The sequence below is a fragment of the Trachurus japonicus genome, chromosome 23 (assembly GCF_045865225.1).
Source record: "Trachurus japonicus isolate A0001 chromosome 23, Traja_1.0".
In the NCBI taxonomy this organism is placed as follows: Eukaryota; Metazoa; Chordata; class Actinopteri; order Carangiformes; family Carangidae; genus Trachurus; species Trachurus japonicus.
The window spans coordinates 22,527,151-22,551,231 of record NC_140929.1 but is presented as its reverse complement, the minus strand read 5'-3'; the positions used below and the strand labels follow the sequence as shown (position 1 = coordinate 22,551,231).

At 41.7% G+C, this 24,081-nt stretch overlaps 1 long non-coding RNA gene across 1 annotated transcript in view; it reads left to right on the top strand.

Annotated features, from left to right (window-relative positions):
• LOC146962954 (uncharacterized) overlaps positions 1 to 24,081 on the top strand; it is a 46,725-nt gene that overhangs the window by 13,157 nt on the left and 9,487 nt on the right. Inside the window, exon 2 of the long non-coding RNA XR_015035049.1 lies at positions 1,358 to 1,441. This is a non-coding gene — a long non-coding RNA (uncharacterized LOC146962954). The remainder of the gene's footprint in view (positions 1 to 1,357; positions 1,442 to 24,081) is intronic.

The following is a 24,081-nucleotide window of genomic DNA, read 5'->3' as shown; positions in this document are numbered from 1 at the left end:
TGTTACACACTTGTTCATCCACCTCGTCGACCACATCCACTACAATGTACATGTTGATGAGCGATTTGCCAGCTCCCCTTTATTCCTCGCTGTCTTTTTTTTTTTTTTACGTCACAGCCTCTGTGGCCTAGATTGTTGAAAATGGACCTGGAACACTTGCCGTTTATAGCCTTTCCCCTGTCTCTCCCTGATGAAACAGCAGAGCGCCACTTTCCCACAAAAAAAAAAAAAAAAAAAAAATTCTGCTGCCCTTTTCCTCCTCCACTCAGAGTGACAGAAAAGAGCCAGAGCTGCTGCTTTCACAGACAGGACGGAGCGGCTCTTTTTTTTTTTTTTTTTCCATTGCGCTGGGTTTGATTCCTGTTCTTTGTCCAAAACTAAAATGCCGTTCATGATTTTGGGAATGTTTTCATGTGTGGACCATTTTTTTGCAGAATAACAAAGTGTTTTGTAATGAAACATTCACAAACACTCACACACATACACACACACACCGACTCAAAGCATTGTCACTGCGCCAGAGCAGCAGACACACACAGGAACAGAGAGCAACTTTGTTCACAGTGGCACACACTGCTGTTCACACACACACGCTAAATTATGCTGCACACACATAAACAGACTTACTTAATGAAAGGCATTTCCTAGTGCACTGATACCAGAAAGGCTGTATTATTAGTTAGTTTCAGGTATAATATCAGTATATGTTTGGAATTTATGTTAAAGGGATAGTTCAACATTTTGGCAAATTGGCCCATTGCCATAATCCCTATAGTTTTAGGAGTAGGTTTGTTACCTTTAATTGTCATGCAAGCTTTTTAAGAATGGTGGAGCAGAGCCGCAAGCTGCTCAGAGCTACGCTACGGAGGCTAATGGGATTTCTTGGTTTCCCTCATCAAACTCATCAAATACACAATCCAACAACTCCACAACGCTCTGGTGGACAAGTTGTGACCTGCACATTCATCACGCTATGAGATAATAACAGAATGTTACCAGACGGAGTTGTTTTAGAGGGAAATTCATGCAAAAACGCTGATGCGCATTCCCGACGGGGGCAGTTTTTTTAATCTCCTAAAACTATAGGAATTATGGCAAAATGTTGAACTATCCCTTTAAAAAATATAAGATAATCAGTCTTTATCAGTTAGTTTCAGTGATTGTCATGATCAATACATGCTTATGTTTGGAATTTATGGAAAAAATATCTTCACATACCTGACAGTCCTTATCAGTTAGTTTTAAATCTCCAATTGGTCAATAGTATGTGGCCATAAGGATACTTTGTATTGTGGTTAAACTCAACCTTGGTTGTTTTTTCTGCTTGGTATGATCCTCTCCAGTCAGACCAAAACAGTCGCACCCTGAGGCCTGAATCTGACTGAACTGAACCGGAGCAAAGACGTGTGATGTCAGAGAAAAAATGTCCGCCGTGTTACAGGTAGGCCCACAGTCGACCTGCTCACCACACACCACACACCTGTCTCAGTCAAAGCTTTCTGGTTGTTTGGGGAGAAGCTGACCCTGACCGGACGTTTGTATCCACCTGTTGAATCAAAGTCCATTAGTGATCATTGTTTTTTAGCTCCATGTTTGGCCTCCACCACCTCCTGATGGAAATAAATAGCTGGTAAACACACTGTCACTGTGTTCACCAGCTGCTCTCTGTCTGTCTGTCTGCTGCAGTGGACAGTGGAAAACCTCTGTCTACTGCTGCTGCTACAAATGAAGTTGATGAGATCAAAACATTAAAACTGTCATAGTTGCCCATCATGCTCCTTCCCAGTTCCCACGGCAACACATATCTATTGCTTACCTAACAGCAGTACGCAGATGTGTGTGTGTGTGTGTGTGTCCCTGTGGCTGCCCCAGGGCTCAGGAAATCAAACAGGAAACATACAGCTTTCATTTCTGACAAGGCTTCAGGCTTATGCGAGTGCATTATTGATAATGTTAACACTGATTGTGCTCAGGGCATAAATACATCCTGCCGTGTGCATATAATAACCTATACGTGTGTGTGTTTGTGTGTGTGTGAGCTTTCAATTTACCTTGCTGTAGTGTGTTTCATTTCCACTAGATGGGAACAATGTGCAGGGAACAAACGACTCTGGCTTCTGCCGGTTCAGTGAAGTGTTAAAGGAGTGATGGATGATGGGTAGGGTGTTGTCTGTCTGTCTGTCTGTCCAGGCTGCTGATCATTTCACATTTTTACAGCCTCTCCTACACACATTCAGCAAATGTTCCACGTTTGTGTGTGCGCGTGTGCTTCGTTTCATTTAATGAGTGTCCTTGATGTTGTTAGAGGTGTGAATGGTGGAATATTTGATGATTAAACGGTGAGGTGAATGCGTGTGTGGGAGTGTCAAATTAACCACACACACACATACACACTGTCTGAGCCATGGCCTCAGATCCGGTCTAATGGCATCAGGCAGGCTTCAGCAGGGGGAGGCCAAGCTGCTGTTCATTTCAATTAGAGACATGTCAAGGAGCGATCCCATGCAGCGTTCCCGCCCTAATTCAGCTCATTTCATATTTATGAGCGAGGAATACAATACAACAACACGTAAACACTTGATTGTGCTGCTCCCCGAGGGGAGTTTTCACTGATGATGGATAATATGCGCGGCCTGTGTTTGGAAATGTGACTGATGTTGAGTGTGTTTATGGGGGAAAAAAAGGAGGAAAACTACTGAGAAATTGGAGTTTTTGCTTGTGTCGCTGAAGTGTTTACATAGGAAAGACTGGGAGTGTATTTGCATAAGTGGATGATTCTTGTGCAACGCCTGCAGTACTGTAAGTGGGCCCTCATGGCCCCAGAGGTGGAGCTGGATGTACAGCAGTAGTAAACGCTCGCAGAATGAGCGAGGAAAGCAGTGTTTAACCAATTTGTGCAAAAAGATGTCTAGCGATATCTCTCCTTCTCGAACTGAAGCAATGTGGCCTGTTTTCATTCATCTTTGGAATGTACTGCTCTCTTGTGGCAGGAAGAGGCCGCTGACTCCGGAAACTAGTCGTTGGATCCGTCTTTTCTGTCTTGTTTGTGAGCATGACCATGAATGTAGGGGGATTTGTGTATAAACAAGTTGACATTTTTAAAAGAACTAGCTAGGAAGTTCACACAGATTAAAATTAAATAGGTTGTGGCCGTAGTTCACAACTAATTTCATGGTACCAAAAACGAAACTAGTTCATGTTCATTTCTCAAGTCAAGCTTTATTCATGTAGCATCTTTAACCACGGTGCTTTACAATTACAAACAATGCAATTGCAAATACATTAGATCAGTGGTTCACAACCTTTTTTGGCTCGTGACCCCATTTTGACATCACAAATTTCTGGCGACCGTGACCATGCAGTCCTGTGATCGCGGCCGTCAATCAAGATGCACCTGATCAGATATTTTTAATCTGCATTTTATTTAAACTCGATTTATATTTGAGATAGTGAAAGTATAGAATACAGTTGTTTAAGATTGTGTGTGGTGTTTTTAATCATAATTTTAAAAAGAATAATAATTATCAGTATTTTTTTTCTTATCAATTACTAGACATTTCAGGCGACCCCATTTGAATTCCATGCGACCCCACCTGGGGTCCCGACCCCAACGTTGAAAAACACTGCATTAGATAAAGGCACGATAAAATAGATGTAAAATCTACAAGAAAACACTAAGAACCATCATGATAAAAACAATCAACTTGGAGTGTTAAAAGCCAAGTAGAAGACGTGGGTTTTTAGCAGGGATTTAAAAACCCAGGTGGCAAATTGGAAATCCAATAGGTGATGTATTCCCATAGACCGTGCTAACATCTTCCTAGCTGACCTTCCTTCCACACTGACACTGCCATTGGTTATGTTAGCCACAGAGCCAGGTGTTGCACATCTGCAGGTCTTGTTGTCGTCTTGAACACATTCAATATATTTTCTCTTCCTATTTTTGTTTAGTTTAATTCAATAGGTGACTTTGACAACACAAAACAATACTTTGGTAAAACGAAACATTCTCGCAAAGTCTGAGATGGAGTTTGTGGTTCATGCTAATTAGCAAATCTTAGCTTGCTAACATGAAACCAAGATGGTGACAGAGGTGAACGTTGTGCGTACTAAACAAACATCAGTACATGTTCACTTGTCGTAGCCCAGTGGTTCCCAACCTTTGCTGGATTTTATTTGAACTCAATTTATGTTCGATAAAGTGAAAGCATAGAATACAGTTGTTTAAGACTGTGTCTGTGGTGTTTTTAATTATAATTTTAAGAAGAATAAGTAATTAAAAAAATATATTTTTATCAACTACTAGACATTTCAGGCGACCCCATTTGAATTCCAGGCGACCCCACATGGGGTCCCGACCCCAAGGTTGAACAATACTGTCGTAGCCTCTCTCTCCTGGTGCCAAGAGAAATACACACTGTGCTGTTTATCAGCTGATTATTAAAGTGAGATAAAGTGAACTTTTGAAAGAGGAAATAACAAATTAGGCTATTCACTTTACTCATGAAACTTATCAAGATATTAAAGCATGAGTAGACACAACGTTTATGTTGGACAAGAGGGGTTTTTTTGTAACTGCATTGCCAGTCTATCTATCTACCAATCTATCTTGGTATGCTCTAAAAATGGCTCCGAGTAATGACCTGTTATTCAGCATGATTTGCCAGCATTCAGCTCAAGCAGCCTACCTGTTCTGACTAAACACAATTAGTTTGATCTAAAAGTGGATGTGCAGAAATTGTAAAGGGTTAAACCGTCTTTTTGTTCTCCTGGTGTCACGTTTCATGTGGTCCATGTGTGACTGAGAGATCTCTATTTATTTTTGGTATCACTTCCTCATTGCAGAGAGTTAGAGGTGGCGGTGACCTGTGAGCTATTGTAACCTGCTGCTGGGGCCATTTCACCTGAGTCATGCTGACACACAGAGTCAGGACAGCATGAGGGGTTGGGAACGGAAGACCAAAGACTGAGGAATGGAGCGAAAGTAAAAAAAAAACTGGCACATGAACACAAACATCAACATCGTTGTTATTAGTCAAATGGAAAGATACATTTGCAACGTGATAAGCTCTGTGTTATCCTCCCTTGATGTGATTGGCTTTTCCCGAACTGGCCTCCTCCAACTGGCCTGCATCTACAGGTTTTTTTGTTTTTGTTTTGTTTTTCTCCGTGACTCAGTACACTTCAAAAAGCACTGCCTCTTATGGCATGTTTCCATGGCAACCGCAAGGGGGTGGGGTGGGGTCAGTCGATGGTGAAGCACGCAGGAGCCATTTCCTAATAAACCCACTTTTATTGTCTCTCTGTTTTCTCCTGTGCCAAATGTAAACATGCCTCAACGGACAAGAGAGAAGAGAGAGAAAAAGAAACAGGAGAGACGGAACACGACACTGAGCGCGTTCGGAGGGAGGGGGGGGTTTATATTGGCTTTCTCTTTTACGGGTGTTGCATTCACTGTCACGTAGTTTATGAGAGTTCGCCCGTCCTTGACCCCTTTGTCCGCAGATCAGTGTATACATGCAAAGAGACTGTATGTACGTGGCAAAAACAACTCTGTACGAGCTCATTGGGCTCCGCCAAGAACTAACCCTTTAAAACATTTAAGTCACAAGTTTTTTTTTTTTTTACACCAGCAGTGTCTGATTTTTTTGGCCACTTGGGGGCAGTGGAAACAAGTAGTTGTGTAGCAAATGTGTATGGTGAACTTGCAGCTAAGTGTTGCTTGTCTAAATCAAAGACAGATGGATCTTCTGTTTGAGTTTTTCATCTTCACTATTGCAAAGTGCTTGGCCCAGTAGAGGACCATTGGGGCTCTCTCTATGATAATGTGAGATCTTGAAGCTATATTAAGAAAATTAACAACATTAAATTGAATTCAGCCTCGAGAGAGACCGGCAGCCCGTCCAGGATAACCTCCAGCTAAAATGATTAATGGAAAATGATTGAATGTATTAACGTATGATTTGAACTAAATTAAGCCATTCAGGTTACAGAATATTATTAAAAATTGTGTTTTTGGAGTGAAGTGTGTGTTTGCGTCCACCTGATTACTCCCGGTCCAATATTATAAAACAGATTGGTCTTTGATGAGGAATGGCTGAACCATGTTCAAAGCCCTTGTAAAATACTCCAAAAAAATAACCATTGTGTACTAAGTAAATCATCAAGGTTTGTTTCTTTATTCTACTCAATTAGCTCAGGGGTAGGGGTGGGTAGGAGAGGGTGAGGGGGCAGCAACTGCAGGAGAAGTAGGAGAGCAGGCATCACTGAGTAGGACTCCTACTTGCTGTATTTATTTTTTATTGTACAATGAAAAAAACATGTGAAATTAAATTCTCAGATGTCTTACATGTTTTTGAAGCCAAAATTAAAACGGATAAATCACTGTTTTTCTTGAGAGACTCTCTTTCACAAAAATGCATTTTTCTCAGCTTTCAAGAAAAAAAGTTGTCTTTTTGGTGCAACCAGGCTCTATTCAACTTAAGATAAATCAAGAATGGAACAATTGCAACAACAAACAACTATTTGGTGTTTTCAGAGTCATAGTACAAAGTATTCTCTGGGTCTTGAAATATTACTCAAAATGCCCTGAAACGCTGGCACATGGCACTGACCATTTTTTAAAAGGGCTGGCACTCAAGGAGTTAAGATCACACCGTCAAAAGACTCAAAGTGAAACCTTAACTGGCACCACATAGTCTACAACCAAGAGACCAGGAGGAGACACAGTAATAGTAAAAGTTTTCAATGAGATGTAATGACTCATTTTTTGACAAACTCGCCACGTGTGGGTGCAAGAGTTGATGCACAAGAGTTTTGTTCACAGAGGATGAAATTCAAAATTCAGTCATTTATCAACTACAATAGCACTCGCATCATTTACATAATCAAATCTCCCCATGGTCTGTTATATGTCAGCCAAACCAAATGTTCTCCAAAACAGTTCTGCAGAACATGAGGCTTGACTACATGATGACACGACGTCGCTATGTGAACACAAGTCACTCACTGATTGGGCTCTGCTTTGAAATCCATGGAGAGGATTGTCCCCTGAAGGAGGCAGGAGCATGGATGCAATTTTCAAGGTATTGAGTCTAACAAATAAATACAGAATAAAGCAGTTTAGATAGATAGAAAATAGCTGCTATTATGTAACTCCAGTACCATGCCATGACAAGGCTTGACACAATGAGGCCCTGGACATAGAAAGGCCACCATCCCCTCCTACATTTTTGTGTCTCTTTGTGGTGGTTTTGCATCAGCCACACAAACTCGACTTTTTACAATCTGAAATTTATAGCCCCTTCTTATTTGTAAAGAATTAAATAACGTCTTGAAAGGTCAGAACCTGCACCTGCAGCAGGTTCGGTCCACTCGTTTGTGGGGAAAACTATTTGAGGAATCCATTGATAAAACCAGCAACCAAATACATTTAGATGTGCAGTCATTACAAGAACAGACTGTCTTGTTTCAACACACAACTTCCTCATTCACTGGAAGCGCAGCTCAAAGGTTAATATATTCGGTACAGTATAGATTCATTGTGGATGCTTCAAGAGATTCATAAAGTGGAGGGAAATATCAGGTGTGTCAAGGCAACAGTTCCTATGCATTAGTCCAAGAGGATGGCTTTGTGTGACACAGCCTTTTCACTGTTTGTCACTAACCTGCTCAGAGCCAGTTCATGAAATTACAAGCTGTGTGAAAAAAGCAACCTCTATTTTTGACGTGTGCTTCAGGTCAAGTCACGGGGTTGTTGCTTTGCGGTTAATATCACATTCATAGTGTTTCTTTCGGTTTCAAGATGTAAGCCTACGTGGATAAAGGGATATTAATTTAACAGGAACACAAGACAATGTTCTTCTAAAACAATTCTCTGCTTATGAGTCATGAACAGAGCAGACTCATGTGGCCGGGATGCCTTTCTTCACCAAAGCTGATTTGCAAATAATAGGTGCTGTGTTGTTGGTGCAGGGTGTTTCCCCAGGCATCACATGTTGTCCGGGCCATTTCTCTCGCCAGTCCATCCTACAAATTCCTGCCAAAGATAATGACAGTCACTTTGACGTTTGCAAGCCTGGGAGGTTTCCTATGAATTGCCCAATGGATTCCTTGGAAGATCTGCACCACATAACCACGTTTGTGGGAGTTACTCACAGGCTGAGTCCGGAGGGAATGTCAGGAAATTCACTTGAAAATGTCTGTTGGAAATGCTGGGAATGTGACACATTGTTTGTGTATACAAGTTAGATTCCTTGTTAATTTAGTCAGGATTGGAAACATGTGATCACATTGACCCTTTTCATTGTAACTTCCAGGACAAAACTTTGATTGGGCACAGATCTCCTTTTGACATCCTGTATTTATATTCTTTATCCTTTTTATTATTTTCAATTTGTTTTGTTTTGTAATAAGACCAGTATTCAACTGTGACATTTAAATGGAACTGTTGAGATTAGTAGATGTGCTCACTGGGGTGAACTAAATCTAAATAATCTCAGGTAAAGGGTTTAACTTTGGTGAACCCTGTCCTGCAATTAACATTTAATCAGACAGTGCTGACATTTAATTGAATGGTGAAAAAAAACACTTTTATACAACCTGTTCAGTTCAGAAAACTTTATTATCCCCCGAGGGGGCAATTTGTTATGCGACAGGCAGAGCAACACCAAAACACAAACAAGTCAAATACAAAACATAACAAGTGCATTTCAATCACAAACATTAAGACTCCGGGCACCAGTGCCTCGGGGGGGAAGGGGGGCAGGCTCACAGTGGCTGATTTAAAAAACCAATAGTAATTGGTACAAAAGTATTCCGAAATCTATTTGTTCTGAGCCTGGGTACCGTGTACCGGCGGCCAGATGGCAGGAGCCTATAATGGGAGGCCAGCGGGTGAACAGGGTCGGACAGGATCATCTTAGCTTTCCTAGTCGCCCTGGCTCTGTACAAAACAGAGAGCTCCTCCAAGCTTGTCCCTGCAATCCTGCCACACATCCTCACTATGCTACTGAGCCTATTTTTATCTTTAGCAGTGAGGGACCCAAACCAACAAAGATTTATATTGTAGCCTATTGTTTCTGTGTCACCTTTTATACAATAAGCAACTTAGCTAACTAGAATAAATACCTCTATAGCTGTTGTGGCTACCAAGTGCTAGCAGTCCACCAGCTAGCGAGCAAGTCAGCTTGCCAGACACAGTCGCTCTGCTTAAAAATAGCTTTAAAAAGCTATTGCTAGGTCACACATAGGAGATATTTTTTCATTTGATCTCTAACAGTGTCCGATGCGATGTTATCAAAGATATTTCAGCCTGATGTAGACAACCAGCATACACTGAAAAAATGTAATTAGTTGACTTTACTTTTTTTTAAATGAGGAAACTGATTGCCTCAACATTTCCAAGTAAAGTAGATCATTAATTCTAAGTTGTGAAAAGAACTGGGTTTAGACAACTTATGTCAGCCATTAAATTTCATTCAAATTCAAAGACTTAATTGTCATTGTGCAGCACACAACGAAATGTATTTGTGCAGCCTCTAAAAACAATACTCTAGAGTCTAAAATACGGTTTCTGTTAAGTTTCTATGGAGGATGGTTCTTCTTATTCTTCTCCTTCTTTTTTTTCTGTGGCAAACATAGAGCCATGGTGGCAACCAGCTTTAAAGGCGCATTACCGGGCGCCATCTTTCTCTGAGCATGGTTAATCCTCAAATAAAGGTTACTTTAGCCTGATGACCTCAATTACTTTCCTCGCCAGAAAGTTGTATTAACTATATGTAAACTAGGAGGGTCAACAAATTAACCAGATATCAGTTAAGATCACTCTTTATTTTAAGTAAAGTTCAACATGACATTTTACAGTGTAGGATTCTGGCAGGACAACAGCCTTAGCCTGCATAACTAGTGCAGTAAAGATGACGTCCACCTTCTGAGGCTTCGTTTGACACATCAGGGGCCGTTTATTTTATTTTTTTTATTTTTTTTTATTATTATTTTTTGTTAATTTTATTTTATCGATTTATTTATTTCAGTTTTTTTTCCCCCCCCCCCCCCCCCACAGAAGATCTTAAGGTTAAAAGTAGCTCCTAAGGGCCGAATTTAGGAGCAACTCCCAAAAAAAGTGGGCGTGTCAGTCTTAAATTTAGGACTCCTAGTTTTTTAAAATAAGAGTAATTCACAAAGTATTTTATGCCTAAAAGTAGCTCCTAAGTCTGGGAGAGCTTAGAAGTCCTCGTGAGGACTCCAAGACCTATTCACAAAGAATCGCAAATGGCTGCAGCCAGGCAAATGTATGGAGGACTGCAAATTGCTGCAGAGGCGGGTGCTGGAGCACCTGCCCCTTTGCCCTTTGATGCCCAACGTGCCTTTTTGTCGGTGTTTTTTTTTTTTTTTTTTTTTTTTTGGGTCATCACCAACATTTTCGCTATAAAACGGGGAGTAGTGACGGTGACGGACTGTCTAATATAGGCGTTCAACAACGGTCGGGAAAACCGAGGTAACTGCGACTGCTACGATGCAGTCGTGCTGATGTGAGCCAAAAATATTTTTAAAAGGTTGGTGGGTACGCTAGACACACACATCTGTTAGTAGTAATAGCTCATGTGATAAGGCTGCTCCCCCAGTAAACCAAACTTATTGTTAGTCTGGGTTCAAATCCTGCTATTGAGAGTGAGGAGTTGTCGTCACAGCTCAGAGCCCCGCCCCCCTTCTCCGCCATGATGGAAGGATTCCGGTGGCAAAAGCCTTACTAGTCTATGGGCAAAACAAAATCGTCTACTCCGTAATTTACTGTTTTACAATGCCTGGAAATCACTGCTGTGTTAAAAACTGCTCCAGTGATTTACTTTCTCCTTATTCTTTCTTGTAATTTGTTTATCTGTTGGCGCAAAAAAGAGCTAGAATTTAGTCCGTCTCTGTGCTGTTCTGATGACGTTGCCCCTGGCAACCGATAGCGTCTCCTTCCATCATGGCCGACCGGACTGTAAAAAGCTCAAACCCCGCCCAGATTAGACCAAATCGGCACGTGACTCCTCACTCTCAATAGGCCACAAATGTGGGTAATGCATTTTCTTTTCTCATCATTATGATCACCATATAGGGCTGTCAACGAATGTGAAAAATAATATTAAAATGTGGGAAGAAAAAAAACCAGCGGCTGCTTTGCGAGTGGACGCACTGACCCTCATTGCATTTGCACAGTGTCACACTGCAGAAAGTGAGACGCGACAAAAACTGTAGCAGAAAGATGCAGATGGCAGAGCGAAAGACAGAAAGTTCAGAGCCCAACTGAGCAGCAGAGACAGTGGTTTGGACTCGAAGCAATCTAAAAAGCCCCGTCGGACCTGACGGCAAAAAAAAAAAAAAAAAAGTGGAGCGGAGCGGCCGGCGGCGAGGGGGAGGAGGGAGGGCGGGGGAGGGGAGGGGCGGGGAGGGGGGGCGCCGCCGGCCCTCAACAACCAATCACCCGTGTTGAGCGCCTTGAATTCGTGCACGAATTGACGTAATCCATAGCAACGGGGCGTCACCAGGGGCGTGACTCTTAGTTTGCTCTTAGTGATTTATCCTTAGTAAGAGTAGGTCTCAGCGGCTTTGTGAATAGCTTTTAAGAAAAAACTCCTACGTAAAAACTTTTAGTGCGAGTTAGGAGCACTCCTAGCGGTAAGATAAAAGGCTTTGTGAATACGGCCCCTGCTGAGGTTGCAGTTGGGGCTTGGTCTCATTGTGCATTTATGCAACATATGACACAGTTCACAGACCTAGCCCCAACCATATCATGACACAGTTCACTACACATGAAATCACATCCCTCAGGAACTCTTGAGTAAATGCTAGAAAATTGGCAGATTAAATTGGTCAGATATGGACCCATGTGTGACCAGCGTAGAGCCCTCTGGGACTCCACACATGAATTCATTCATTGTGTGATTTTATACTGAACTCAACTTCCCAGAATTCCTCAGGTTTCACATCTATACCTGAACCCACAAGCTCAACAACCAACAACCACTGGCCAATGTGGCCCAGAACCCACGATGTCAACAGGTCAACAAAAGCCCTGTGCTTCTCTTTCTCAGCTGCTGCACCCAACTCTCTCTCAGCAACACGACGGCCTGTTTAAGATCAGTGTTGGGTATAGTTACTTTTGAAAGTAGTTAATTAAGTTACAACGTTACCATCAGTTAAAAGTAATCAGTTACGTTACTGCGTTACCTATGAATAAAAGTAACGCGTTAGAGTACTCATTTGCGTCCAAAAATTAAAAGCCTTTTGCAGCGCCTCGCACATGCTGCAACTTAACAGACAGACACACAGCCTCTTTTAAATGCACTGAGTCCTGACGAATAGTCATCCAACCAAATTAACTCTACAGGATAACAATAACAGGAAAGACAGTCAGAAATATGCAACATAAGCTGTGTTTTTTTTTTTTTTTGATCGCAGAACTGATCAAAATTGTCAGGAGTTGTTCCGTGAGGCTTCACTGCTCGAATCTGTCTGTCTGTCAGTTTTGAATGGAGACTCACGTGTGGAGAGGAGGGAGGCTGCGAGACGTGAACGTCCTGCCTTGTGTGTAATAAAAGTTTTTTAAAATGCGGTTTAAATGTACTGGTATCACACTGCTGCTAGACGGCAGCTATGGAGTAAGATCCGGGCTGGACCGGGGGAGAACTGAGCTGCCGCTCGCCAAGAGGGAGCTGCTGAAAGCAGCAAGCACTGAGAGCCGGCCCGGGCTGCTTGTTGCTGGCTTGAGGAGAAGCAGGTCCGGTCCGACGTGGAGCTGATTTCATGTAAATGGGCCCTTAAATTGGATGTGGGGATTTTTTGCGGTCGATAGAAGCTTATCACCAACGCAGAGTGTTTTTACCGTTATGTTCTTGTCCTTTTCGCCGGCGAATTGAAACGCACACACACAGGCAACGTAGGTCGGCAGGACACAGACGCATCACAGCGCTGCGCCTCGGCTGACACATCCGCAGGTTGCACAGTAGTCTGTCTGACAAAAAGCAGGCTGCAGTCGGGATTTTCATTTCCTTATCCGGCGAAAAGTAACGGATTACTTTTTTAAAAAAATAACTAAGTTACTGATTGCTCAACTCACGAAACTAACGCGTTACGTTACACGTTACTCGAAAAAAGTAATTAAAGTACTCTAACGCGTTACTTTGTAACGCGTTACCCACAACACTGTTTAAGATTAACCAACAGTGAACAAAGCTAATGTGATGCCAGTGGCTTTGACACAAAGTCAGCCGGCTGGTTTTACAAGCAACAGGAGCCACAAAGCAGAGTGAGTGCTGCGTTAGCGAACACTGTAAAGAGAGCAAAGCAGCTAGCAGTGACCTCCTCAGCTGCACAGTCAGACAATCCTGCAGCTCACTGAGCTTTACAAGGCCCTGGAAAGGAGCTCTCCCCCTCTGCGGACCTGGTAATGTTAACTGGGCCTGGCATAGCATACTGCAGCTGTTCAGCTTTTGCCAGAGTTATATTGATTTAGGTGAACATTTTCAGCCAGTTTTATTACTAAGTAAGTGTATTGTAAGGTCATTGCATTGGATACCCAAAGGCCTAACTGCTAATTTGATGTCAGTGTGTTTCACACACATTAGACTGAAGGGACATTCACAAGCTACAATATCGTCCATTTAACTAACCAACCTCTTATATCCTGGTACATTTATCCAACATGGACTGGCCCCTAAAGGGATAGTTCAACATGTTGGCACATTGGCCCATTGCCATATAGTTTTAGGAGTAGGATTACCTTTATTTGTTGGTGCAAGCTATTTTTAGAACGGCGGAGCAGAGCCATGAGCTGCTCAGAGCTACGCTACGGAGGCTAATGGGATTTCTTGGTTTTCCTCATCAAACTCATCAAATACACAATCCAACAACTCCAAAACGCTCTGGTGGACAAGTTGTGACCTGCACATTCACCACGCTATGAGATAATAACCGAACGTTACCAGACAGTTGTTTTCAAGGTAAATGCAGAGACTGCTTGCCGTAAAACTGCCCTCGATAGGAACGCGTATCAGTGGTTTTGCATGAATTTACCTCTAAAACAACTCTGTCGCGTAACGTTCCGTTATTATCTCATAGCGTGGTGAATGTGCAGGTCACAACTTGTCCACCAGAGCGTTTTGGAGTTGTTGGATTGTGTATTTGATGAGTTTGATGAGGGAAACCAAGAAATCCCATTAGCCTCCGTAGCGTAGCTCTGAGCAGCTCGCAGCTCTGCTCTGCCGATCTAAAAATAGCTTGCACCGACAATTACAGGTAACGAACCTACTGCTATGACTAAAGAGATTATTCTTTGCAATTTTAACAATTTTATCTGTTGTTCTTGTTTAAATGAATGGCACTGATCTCCAAGCGGTGGACGTGTGAATCACAATTTAGTTTCTACAGTATGTGACGCATAAGAATGGCAAATAAATCTAATCTAAGCTAAATCCTGGTTTTATTGTTCAGATTCTACTGTCGCATCGAGCTCCTCTGTTTCCATCAGGACATTGTGACATTGAAGCTTGTTGTTTCAAAATAAAATAAAAGCCTGGAGAAATGACTGACAGAACAGTATGTCTTTGTTTAATGATGTTTTGATTGGAACGTGTGCCTCTCATTGCAGTCAGTCAGAAACTCGTTCGCAGAACATTTCTTACGGTCCAGCGAGCTTACATCCGCCTCACCGGACTGGTAATTACTGGTTAACCACACCAGCAGCTTGTTTGTTTCACTGCTGAAGAAGAAGAAGCGCCTCCACACGTTATGTGTCAATGATAAACATTCATTAATGACTCTAGGGGTCTTTCTCTCTCGCTTAATGTGTCATCAACCAGCTTTTAATGTTAATGCACCCGCTCAACATGTAAGCGCTCTGGTTTCTAATCAGAATGCAGTCTGGTGTCGCTTAGCTATACAGTTGGCGTTTTTGCCCTCTATTTTATTCTGTAAAACAATGGCTTGTTAACTCACTTGAACAGACCAAATGCAGTGTAGCCGATGCATTCAGACCAGCTGGTGCAGCAGTCTGTCGGCCAATGGATTTCTACACTGTGGAAAAAGCAGTAAATAGTCCTTGCATGAATTATTACAACTGACTCAAAGATTAAAAAAAAAAACAAATGACACCAGTCAGACAGGGGATGACGTTGTCTAGTTCCACTGTCTCTTTATCATCGTCATCAAAGTGAAATAAAATCCACTTTTATTTCATGAATGTTTACTGTCACCATGGAAACAAATGGGTTTAGTAGCTTAGCCATAACAGCAAACAATAAAAATAAATATGAACAGCCATGCTATCAAATGCCTTAAGCAGGTGACAGGTCCATCACTTCCTGTTATACTGTTAATAAAATACACAGGCTAATATTTTTCCAAAGATAGTTTGGACTAATACTTTGAAAAGAAAAAGTTGCAAAGTTGATCAGCAGATTGCAGAGTGATCTGTCTCAAAACAGAGTTCAAACTCTGCTTTTCATTTATTTGTACATTAAATAATGTATTCACAAATGTGTTAGATATTTTGACAATTATGTGTGTTAATTTTTTTGTAGCCTATTTGTGGAAGCTATTTCCTACACACAGATAGCCTAATGCTCATTGTCAACCTGTTCACACAGTTAATATTGAGTCGACTTCCTGTTGGCGTAAATGATCAGAGAAACTAAACCTACATTAGTCATAAAGCAATCAAGATATGACCGCTTTGACGTGGACTGTTAGGGCGGTTATGATGCGGCTCTCAGCTTGTGGTGTGGTTCAGTTAAGATGCTGAACGCGCCCTCGGTGACCGTTGATGCAGCTAATGTGGCACCAACGTCATCTGCTGCTTCAGGCTGACACACCATAAAGGAAAAAGCCTTGGTTTCGAAGGTCCCTGTTGCAGGATATTCTCAGGGATAACCTTTATTTCTGTTCTTTCAAATGTAGATGAATAAATTGTCTTACAAAGACATTAAGCTTCATTAAGATCTCATAGGTAGCCCATATTCTTTCAAAAGCAGACATTTAGTAAAGTGTTGATTTTAGTGGATTGTGATTGAACTTTGTGTGAGGCAGAAGTGCCAGCACAGAAATAATGAAGACATGCAATTTAGATATTGTATAACTATCTCATAGTTTGTTCACAAGAAATCTTAAAAAGCAAAATCTGAAGCTCAGTTTTCTAGTCATGGTTAGTGCAGCACACACTGGTCTGTATTCTGTGACTCAGGGTCTTGATGTATGAGAAAGTAACTCTGATGATGTCATAAGTCAATTAAAGGTTGGGTTGGAGATCTTATTCTGGAGCATTTTGTTTTTTTTACTAATCCGCTAGAAATCCTCTTAACAACTGATTGCAACTGAGTAGATAAAGGCTTTTTCACAAAAAAAAAAAAAAAAAAATCCCATGCCCGGGGAACGAACAAGCCTCGAAAAACACCATCCAATCACGTACAATGTCACGTTGTAGTCAATTGGATCGCGATGTGTCCATCAAGCTGCCATCTTCACCGACATCCGTGGAAAAGCCACACTCCAGTCTGGTGGGTGGCAATGGTAGCTCTGGCAACGCGCGTTGAGAGTCTTCACCCACGTTTGTGAAAAGGTGGGTGGCTTCAGACAAAGTTTTAGGAAAGGGGCTGGGACTTTTGACTATATTCACCACAATGACATGGCAGTGAAAGATTTTCCACTGTGCTTCACTTCCGTGCAGGGGAAAAATCCATTTATGTTAATATTGCATTAAAAACATTGCAAAGAGTTAAAGGGATACTTCACCCAAAATCGATAATTCACCAATTTTCTACACACTGTCATGCCAAGGAAGGGTTTGGGTTAGGAGGTTTGGAGTTTGGAGGGTCGGTCCGGCTGGCAACGGATTTTCTTATAATGGCGGCGGATAGAGTTCACTTTTGTATCGTCCAAAACACACACTATGAAACATCCAAATACCTCCATACTGCTCCAAGTGTCCTGAAGCCGTAGAATTTGCTACCAGATGTTCTTCCATGTTTACATCAAACATCCAATGGTTTATAATGACGAACAAACGTCTCGCAGCAAATCTCGCACAAACATCAACAGTATCATGTAAGTAGCATGTAAATTGGTGAATTGTCGATTTTGGGTGAAGTATCCCTTTAATAAAACATTTGAGGCAGAAAGCTGTTAGAAAGAGATGGTACATCTGAATCCGTGCTGAGATAAAGAAGCTGAGTATAATTTCTGTATTCACCTGTATATCAAAGAGGAAGGCAGCTTGTGTGTCTGTGGAACAGGTGGCTCAGTGTGGTGGTGTCCTGAGTGGGGGTTAAGGTGATGACACAGCAGAATGGGTACCTAGCACCTGTAACAAGGGAAATCTGATCTTGCATTCATTTTATCAAGAACGTTTTGGGGCAGAGCTTTAGAGAGAGTGTGTGTCAATCCTTGATCCATCAATCCAAAAGTGATGGAGGATTCTCTCTCCTTGTTAACTTGGTCTTGATATTCTGTATGTATTTCTGTGGTGCTGCACTCCCCTGCTGCTTTAGTGGCCTTTGCAATCTCCAATGTGTCTTTCCAGGGCCATTATTTTAATCTGGCTTCATCTCTGCTTCCTCTTAAAAGGTCTTTGATTTATCTTTTTTCATTAATGTAAACACCAGGTCTGGTTTGGTACCTGGTCCTCGACAGCGCACAGCTGCGGGAATGGCCCCTGTCCAATTGGCATTTAAAGAGGAACTAAGCAGGATTTCTCCCGTGGCTTTGCTACATTTTTACCTTCATTAAAAAGCTCCGGAGTAATTGTGATCGTTAACTACATGACTTGTGACTTACAGTGAGACTGAAGACTCTCTGTCTTCCATGGCATCTCACGGCTGAAAACCAACCTTGTAACATCAGTGTAGTACCTGGTCGCAGCCCCGGTGTCCCAGCTCTCGTCTCTGCACGCGCTCCATAACCCCTATAATCTTTTGTTCATGACGGTGAAGACTACACAAACACATGCGCCGTAACATCGTATATGTTACGTAACGTTATCCACCGCTCTATTTATTGATTTTTCGCTGGCTTTGTTGTAAACAAATGCACATGGGCGAGAGGAGCGTAACCGAAACAGCGGTAAAGCGAGCGGACTTGCATAGTTCCCCTTTAAAGGGATAGTTATTATTATCTCATAGCGTGGTGATTGTGCAGGTCACAACTTGTCCACCAGAGCGTTGTGGAGTTTTGGGATTTTGTATTTGATGAGTTTGATGAGGGAAACCAAGAAATCCCATTAGCCTCCGTAGCATAGCTCTGAGCAGCCTGCTGCCCTGCTCCACCGTTCTAAAAATAGCTTACACCGACAAATAAAGGTAACGAACTATAGCGATTATGGCAATGGGCCAATTTGCCAAAATGTTGAACTATCCCTTTAAAGTGCTTCTGATATTTTTCTGCTCAAGAGATGGTCTACACATACAGAGGGCAAGTATGTGACAAGTGTGCCATAGGTAGTGAGGTACACCACAAAACCACACAGTATTAGATGTAATTCAAATTCATATCTTTGTGTTACATATTTGATGTAGTTTGTTATATTTGGCTAAACTATAGACAGGAAGCTCCTCCACCTCTCAGTGTTTGCTCTGAGGCTGCAGTATCTTTTCCCTGAGCTCAGCACTGAGAACAGGATGTAGTACAGGTCATTGGAGTCCGTAACTATCCTACTTTCCCCGGTTCTAAACCGCTGCGCGTAAATGTCCTGTGCTGTGCGGCTGAGTGCACCACCCCGGACAGCGCTTTGTGGTCCTGTTGCACGGCCTCTTGAACCCTGCTGGAGATGAGGCCTGCAGCCCCCGGCCTCCCTGGAAGGAAGACTGTCAATCCACAAAAAACATGGAAATGTAGTTTCCCCTCTGGACTGAGTTGGGGTCCGGGGACAAGTGTGATGAGCAGATAGGGTTCCAAATAATCTACCTTCATTAAAAACATTAAAGTTTCCAAAATGTCAGGTAAATATATTAAAGAGACCCCGAGAAGTTTGCTTTTGGTTATAAAAGAGTCTCATATTAATGTGGATGAATCTACGTACCCACACTTGTTAAGGAGTCCATTTTCGATAAATATATTGTTTTGTCTTTATAGTTATTTTGATATTATTGTTTAGTGGTTGACTCGCCCAGCATTTCCTAGTTTCAGTTTCCCGTATGCTGCCCGGCGGTGTTATTCTCATGACCCGCCGGATCGCTAGTTGGCATCGTTTATGGTCGGAACTACGACGGTATCTGATCGTATTCAAACCTCCGACTTTCATTCTTGATTAATGAAAAACGTTTCTTGGCAAATGCTTTCGCTTTCGTCCGTCCAAGAAATTCACCGTGTGCGCGGAGGCTCATGGGAAATGTAGTGTGAAAACTCTTCGCTTTCCGAAACTCCTCATAGTCCATTTAAATAGTGAGTTTTCATTATCTTTAAAATAAAATAACAATATTATTGGACTCTAAAACATGAATTTTGGGGAAATTCATTGAACTTGAAATGTCTGATTTGTGATTTCATTTTCAGACTTACATTTGAGCTTATTGAGAGTTCACTCAATTTATGAAATTATTATTATTTTTAAATGAACCTATTAACAGCCTTCCTAGCTTACATTGCTTGAGAACTAAACCTCCTTTGTTGTAGTTTGAAGAAAACAGTCATAAGTGAACTTGCTGTGTCTTACGAGGGGAAATTACGCTATGTCATGATCTTTTCTTTGCATAATAATGAAAACAGAACTGACCACATGAAAAAATTAGTAGCTCCTGAATTCAGTTCCTTTCCCCTGAGTAAAACAACACTTCTTGTCTTTGTACTGATTCTGGTACTTCTATTACTTCTAAGATCATGTTGACTCAACTAGAGCTTCTACAGCAAGTTCAGGTTTGGTTTAAGTCCAACCAGACTAACATCAAGTTCATTTGAATAGAAAAGTATTTTCATTTTTAATCATTATCAAGTTACGCAACGTCTATCTCAACCATCTCAACCATCTGAGGCAGCCCAGACAACACAGCCTTACATGCGAGCATCTGTTGTAACTCTGCTGTTATGCAAAACTTGAAATAACCACATTCTTCCCTCTATGATACCCACAACGGGCCACTGCTGTTTTTTGTCTTTGTCAGATTTCCCGACAAAGCTGATGCTATTTTGTTAGCTGGTGCAAATTGTCTTTTAGCTTCGTTGAATTGAAGTTCTCTAAATGGTCCCTGCAGACAACCACTTCATTACAGTAGATGATGATGGTTTCACAAAAATAGCTATGAGAAGATGTCGGCCATGTATTGCAAAATCTGCAGAAAATCTCTATGTTGGGATTTGATGCTTCCTGTCCTGAGCAGGTTTTTGCAGCGTAGTGAAATAAAGATGTTTGATTTTGTATCTACAGCAGGTATTATCCATAATCCTGTCAGAAACAAACGTGCACGTTGCATGAAGCGTAGCTGTGCTTGTTTTGGCTGACCAGCAGATTCCAGTATGCCTTACAGTGATGATGGACTCTGCAACCTCCAAATCGTGCCCATGCAGGTCCACAGCATGGAAATTATAACCCAAATGTTTACTTGGCAACACAAGTCTTCATCACTGCCTAGATTCATTGAGACCTTCCTTTTTACATTACCCATATAACCATTTGCCCAAAACACTATAAAACCTTATTTTAGTTCCCCTCCATTGGTTTCCAGTATCTTTTAGAACAGTTGTTAATGTGCTTTTACTTGTTTACGAGCCTCCTAATGGTTTAAGATCGGCTTACATTGCAGATTCTGTGTTGTTGTTAGATTTTCTACAACCAAGGTTTTAAATACACATAGTCTTTTTCTCAGATAATAGGCATTACAGCTTATTGTGCTCTGGAGCAGCCTGCCAAGAGCTAGAGGAGATGTGGGCTCAACATTTTAAAACAGCAGCTAACCTACTTATTAAATCAGACTTTTAATTAATCCTCTCATATTTTTTTATTTCTCATTTTCTTTCATTTTCATTTCCTTCATCATCTACTGTCTTTCTATAGATTAATTTCATTGTCCTTCAACCCTTATTAATTAAACAATCCTTATTGTATTGTGCTCCTATATTCTATATAGTTTTATTATAAATTACACTGTTTTTCAGAAAAGTGCTCTGTCAATGCAATTATAAATTATTAACAATAATAAATACAATAATCATGATCATGATTATGAAATGTTCAATTTTTTGACCATTTATAGCCATAAAAAGGGACTGTTGCTGGAGCAACAGTGCAAACACACCACACACTCCACATTCATCTCGCTCATCGCCGGTCATCTGTCTTGAGTTCTACGTGTAGCGACAGGTGTGTCACAGCGGCGCCTCTGTTTTCTCTGTGACCTGCCTGTTTTACTGCTATGATGCCAGATCGCAGGAACAACAAGTTGGGTAACATGACATGATTGACAGGATGCTGAGGCTCCGCCCTGCCTGTCATTCATTGGTACTTCAGAATGAGATGTGCACCAATGAGATCTTCCACCACGTCTGATAACATTTGGTGTTTTGAGATGATGCTCTCAGTAGTAACTCTGTGTAGAAAACCTTGTTTAAATATGGAGCTTTTCTCATCTGGAGTTCAGATTATGTTGATTTCCTTCCAATCACAAACTCAGTTTAATTTTATAATGAATACGTCTTTTGCTTATTGTTGATGGAGTTTCATCCAGCACAGTGCAGGTAATTACATGCTCTCTCCTTCTGCTTCTCTATTCTCTACATCTGACTGTTTGTCTGTGAGTGTGTGTATGTGTATGTGTGTGTGTGTGTGTGTGTGTGTGTGTGTGTGTGTGTGCGTTCAAGTGAGGGTCAGGCCGTCTTCTTCTGTGTTGTTGCTATGATTCATCAAGTCACGCAGGTGAACGCAGCGCTTCAGAGGAATATGCGCGCACATACGCACGAACACACCCACATACATATACATAAGAACACTGCATTACTTAGAAATCTTTGTGTGTGTGTGTCTGTGGTCTGTGAGTGGGACTGCGAACTGTGAGTCATGTTCCTCTTTTCATTCATGATCGCACGAGGCAGAGCCAGTGATACTGTGAAGGCGACAGCAGCGAGGAGAGGAGACTAAAACAGAGGAGAAGAGGGAGAACATCACAGCCTCATGGAGTATTTATTCCCACTGCCTCTCTGCCTGTCTGTTGCATGCTGGGTAAAAACAAACAAACCGTGAGTATACTCTTAGATCAAGCAGCTTGTTTTATCTTGTGGACTTTCAGGATGTTATTTAAAGATCAAAGTGTCATGTCTGCTGCCGGAGTGTGTCTCCTGTCCTGTCCATGTCAGGCAGTGGTGATTGGGTGTGAGGGAAGGAGAGCTTTGAGGTCAAAGTGCATTCAAATTTGGAGAATGATCATCCTCATAGATCAGTTTGCAGAAGCATTTTTTTATGGCTTTTCACACCTGATCTCAGACTAGCTTTCAATTCCTCTCACTGTGCAATGTCGCAGCATCTTTTGCTTTTTAGTCTGCGTATCCTGCATTTCCGGAGCATTGTTCTCATTAATGTACTTCTGTGTAACGCTATAAACTGCAACATGGAGGAAGTCGCTGTGTAAAGTGACAAACAGAAGTCAACATTAAGAAAATCTGCAGAGAAAGAAAGAAAGTTGCATTGTTGTGTTCATGCACATGGTTAAATTACGTAATTATTGCAAGTGACAGAACGTCACTATTTTTGAACGTTTGCAGAGCTCGAGTGCCCCCTGTATGTAACAACATCTATTTCACGTCTGCCCGTCCTGGGTGAGGGATCCCTCCTCTGTTGCTCACCCTGAGGTTTGTCCAATTTTTCCCTGTTAAAAGGGCTTTCCATTTAGTTTTTCCTCAGTCGATGTGAGGGTCTAAGGGCAGAAGATGTTGTTGTGATGCCATGTAAAGCCCTTTGAAACAAATTGTTTGTAAAAACGGGCTATACAAATAAAATTGCCTTGCCTTGCCATGCCCCTGTGCTGTAAGTTGGAATTACACTACAGTATGTGCAGTTCTGAAAGATAGACAGACTGAGAGAAAAAGAAAAAGTAAAAAAAAGGGATTAAAGGGGTTAATGGGTTAAAAAAAACTGATTACTCCTCATTAGACTATTTCACTTGTATCGAGAGTTTCATGATACTTGAGGGGGAAAAAAACGGTTATACAGCGAGTCATCTCACCACCTCTAAAGCTGCATACGGCGGGAAGAAAACCCCATCACATATAATACATTCACATCACCATAACAGGACATTGTCACCTCAAAAGCACTCTCAGTGTTGGTTGAGGCTCTTTCAGTTGTACCAAAAGTGAGAGTGAAAAAGTGCTTGATGGAGATATCCCCAGAAGTCTTCACACCAGGCCAATCACTGCATGACATGATTGTCAGATTGTTGGTTTCGCTAACTTACCTAAATCTCCAGTCGCAGCCTTCCGTTCTGACACTGTGGACAAAGGGGTTTTCCGGTGTTCTGTTTTTTTTTTTCCCCAAACACATCAAGCACTTTATGTGCAGCACACTGACACCTTAAGGCTGAAAAACCCTTGGTTTTGATCTGTATCTGAACAGAGGTGGTGGGAGAGCTCTAAGAAGCAGCAAACAGTGTCAAAAATAACAATTGGAAAGTCCGTTTTAAAATCTCATTGCCTCCCCTCTAGCAGTTTAACAGCGAACAGTGGGAGTAACATTTGTAGCCACTCAGACAGCCAACACTAATGAGTGGTCATCTGTCGTGGTATGATTCAAAGTGTTGGTGTGTAGTTGGTTGTGCTGTGTGTCATTGTGGTAACTGATCAACAGGCTAAGGGTTTTCACCTCAGTTTAGACACACAACCATACTCTGATCAGCATTAAAGGGATAGTTCAACATTTTGGCAAATTGGCCCATTGCCATAATCCCTAATAGTCATAACAGTAGGTTCGTTACCTGTAATTTTCAGTGCAAGCTATTTTTAGAACGGCGGAGCAGAGCCGTGAGCTGATCAGAGCTAAGCTACGGAGGCTAATGGGATTTCTTTGTTTCCCTCATCAAACTCATCAAATACACAATCCAACAACTCCAAAATGCTCTGGTGGACAAG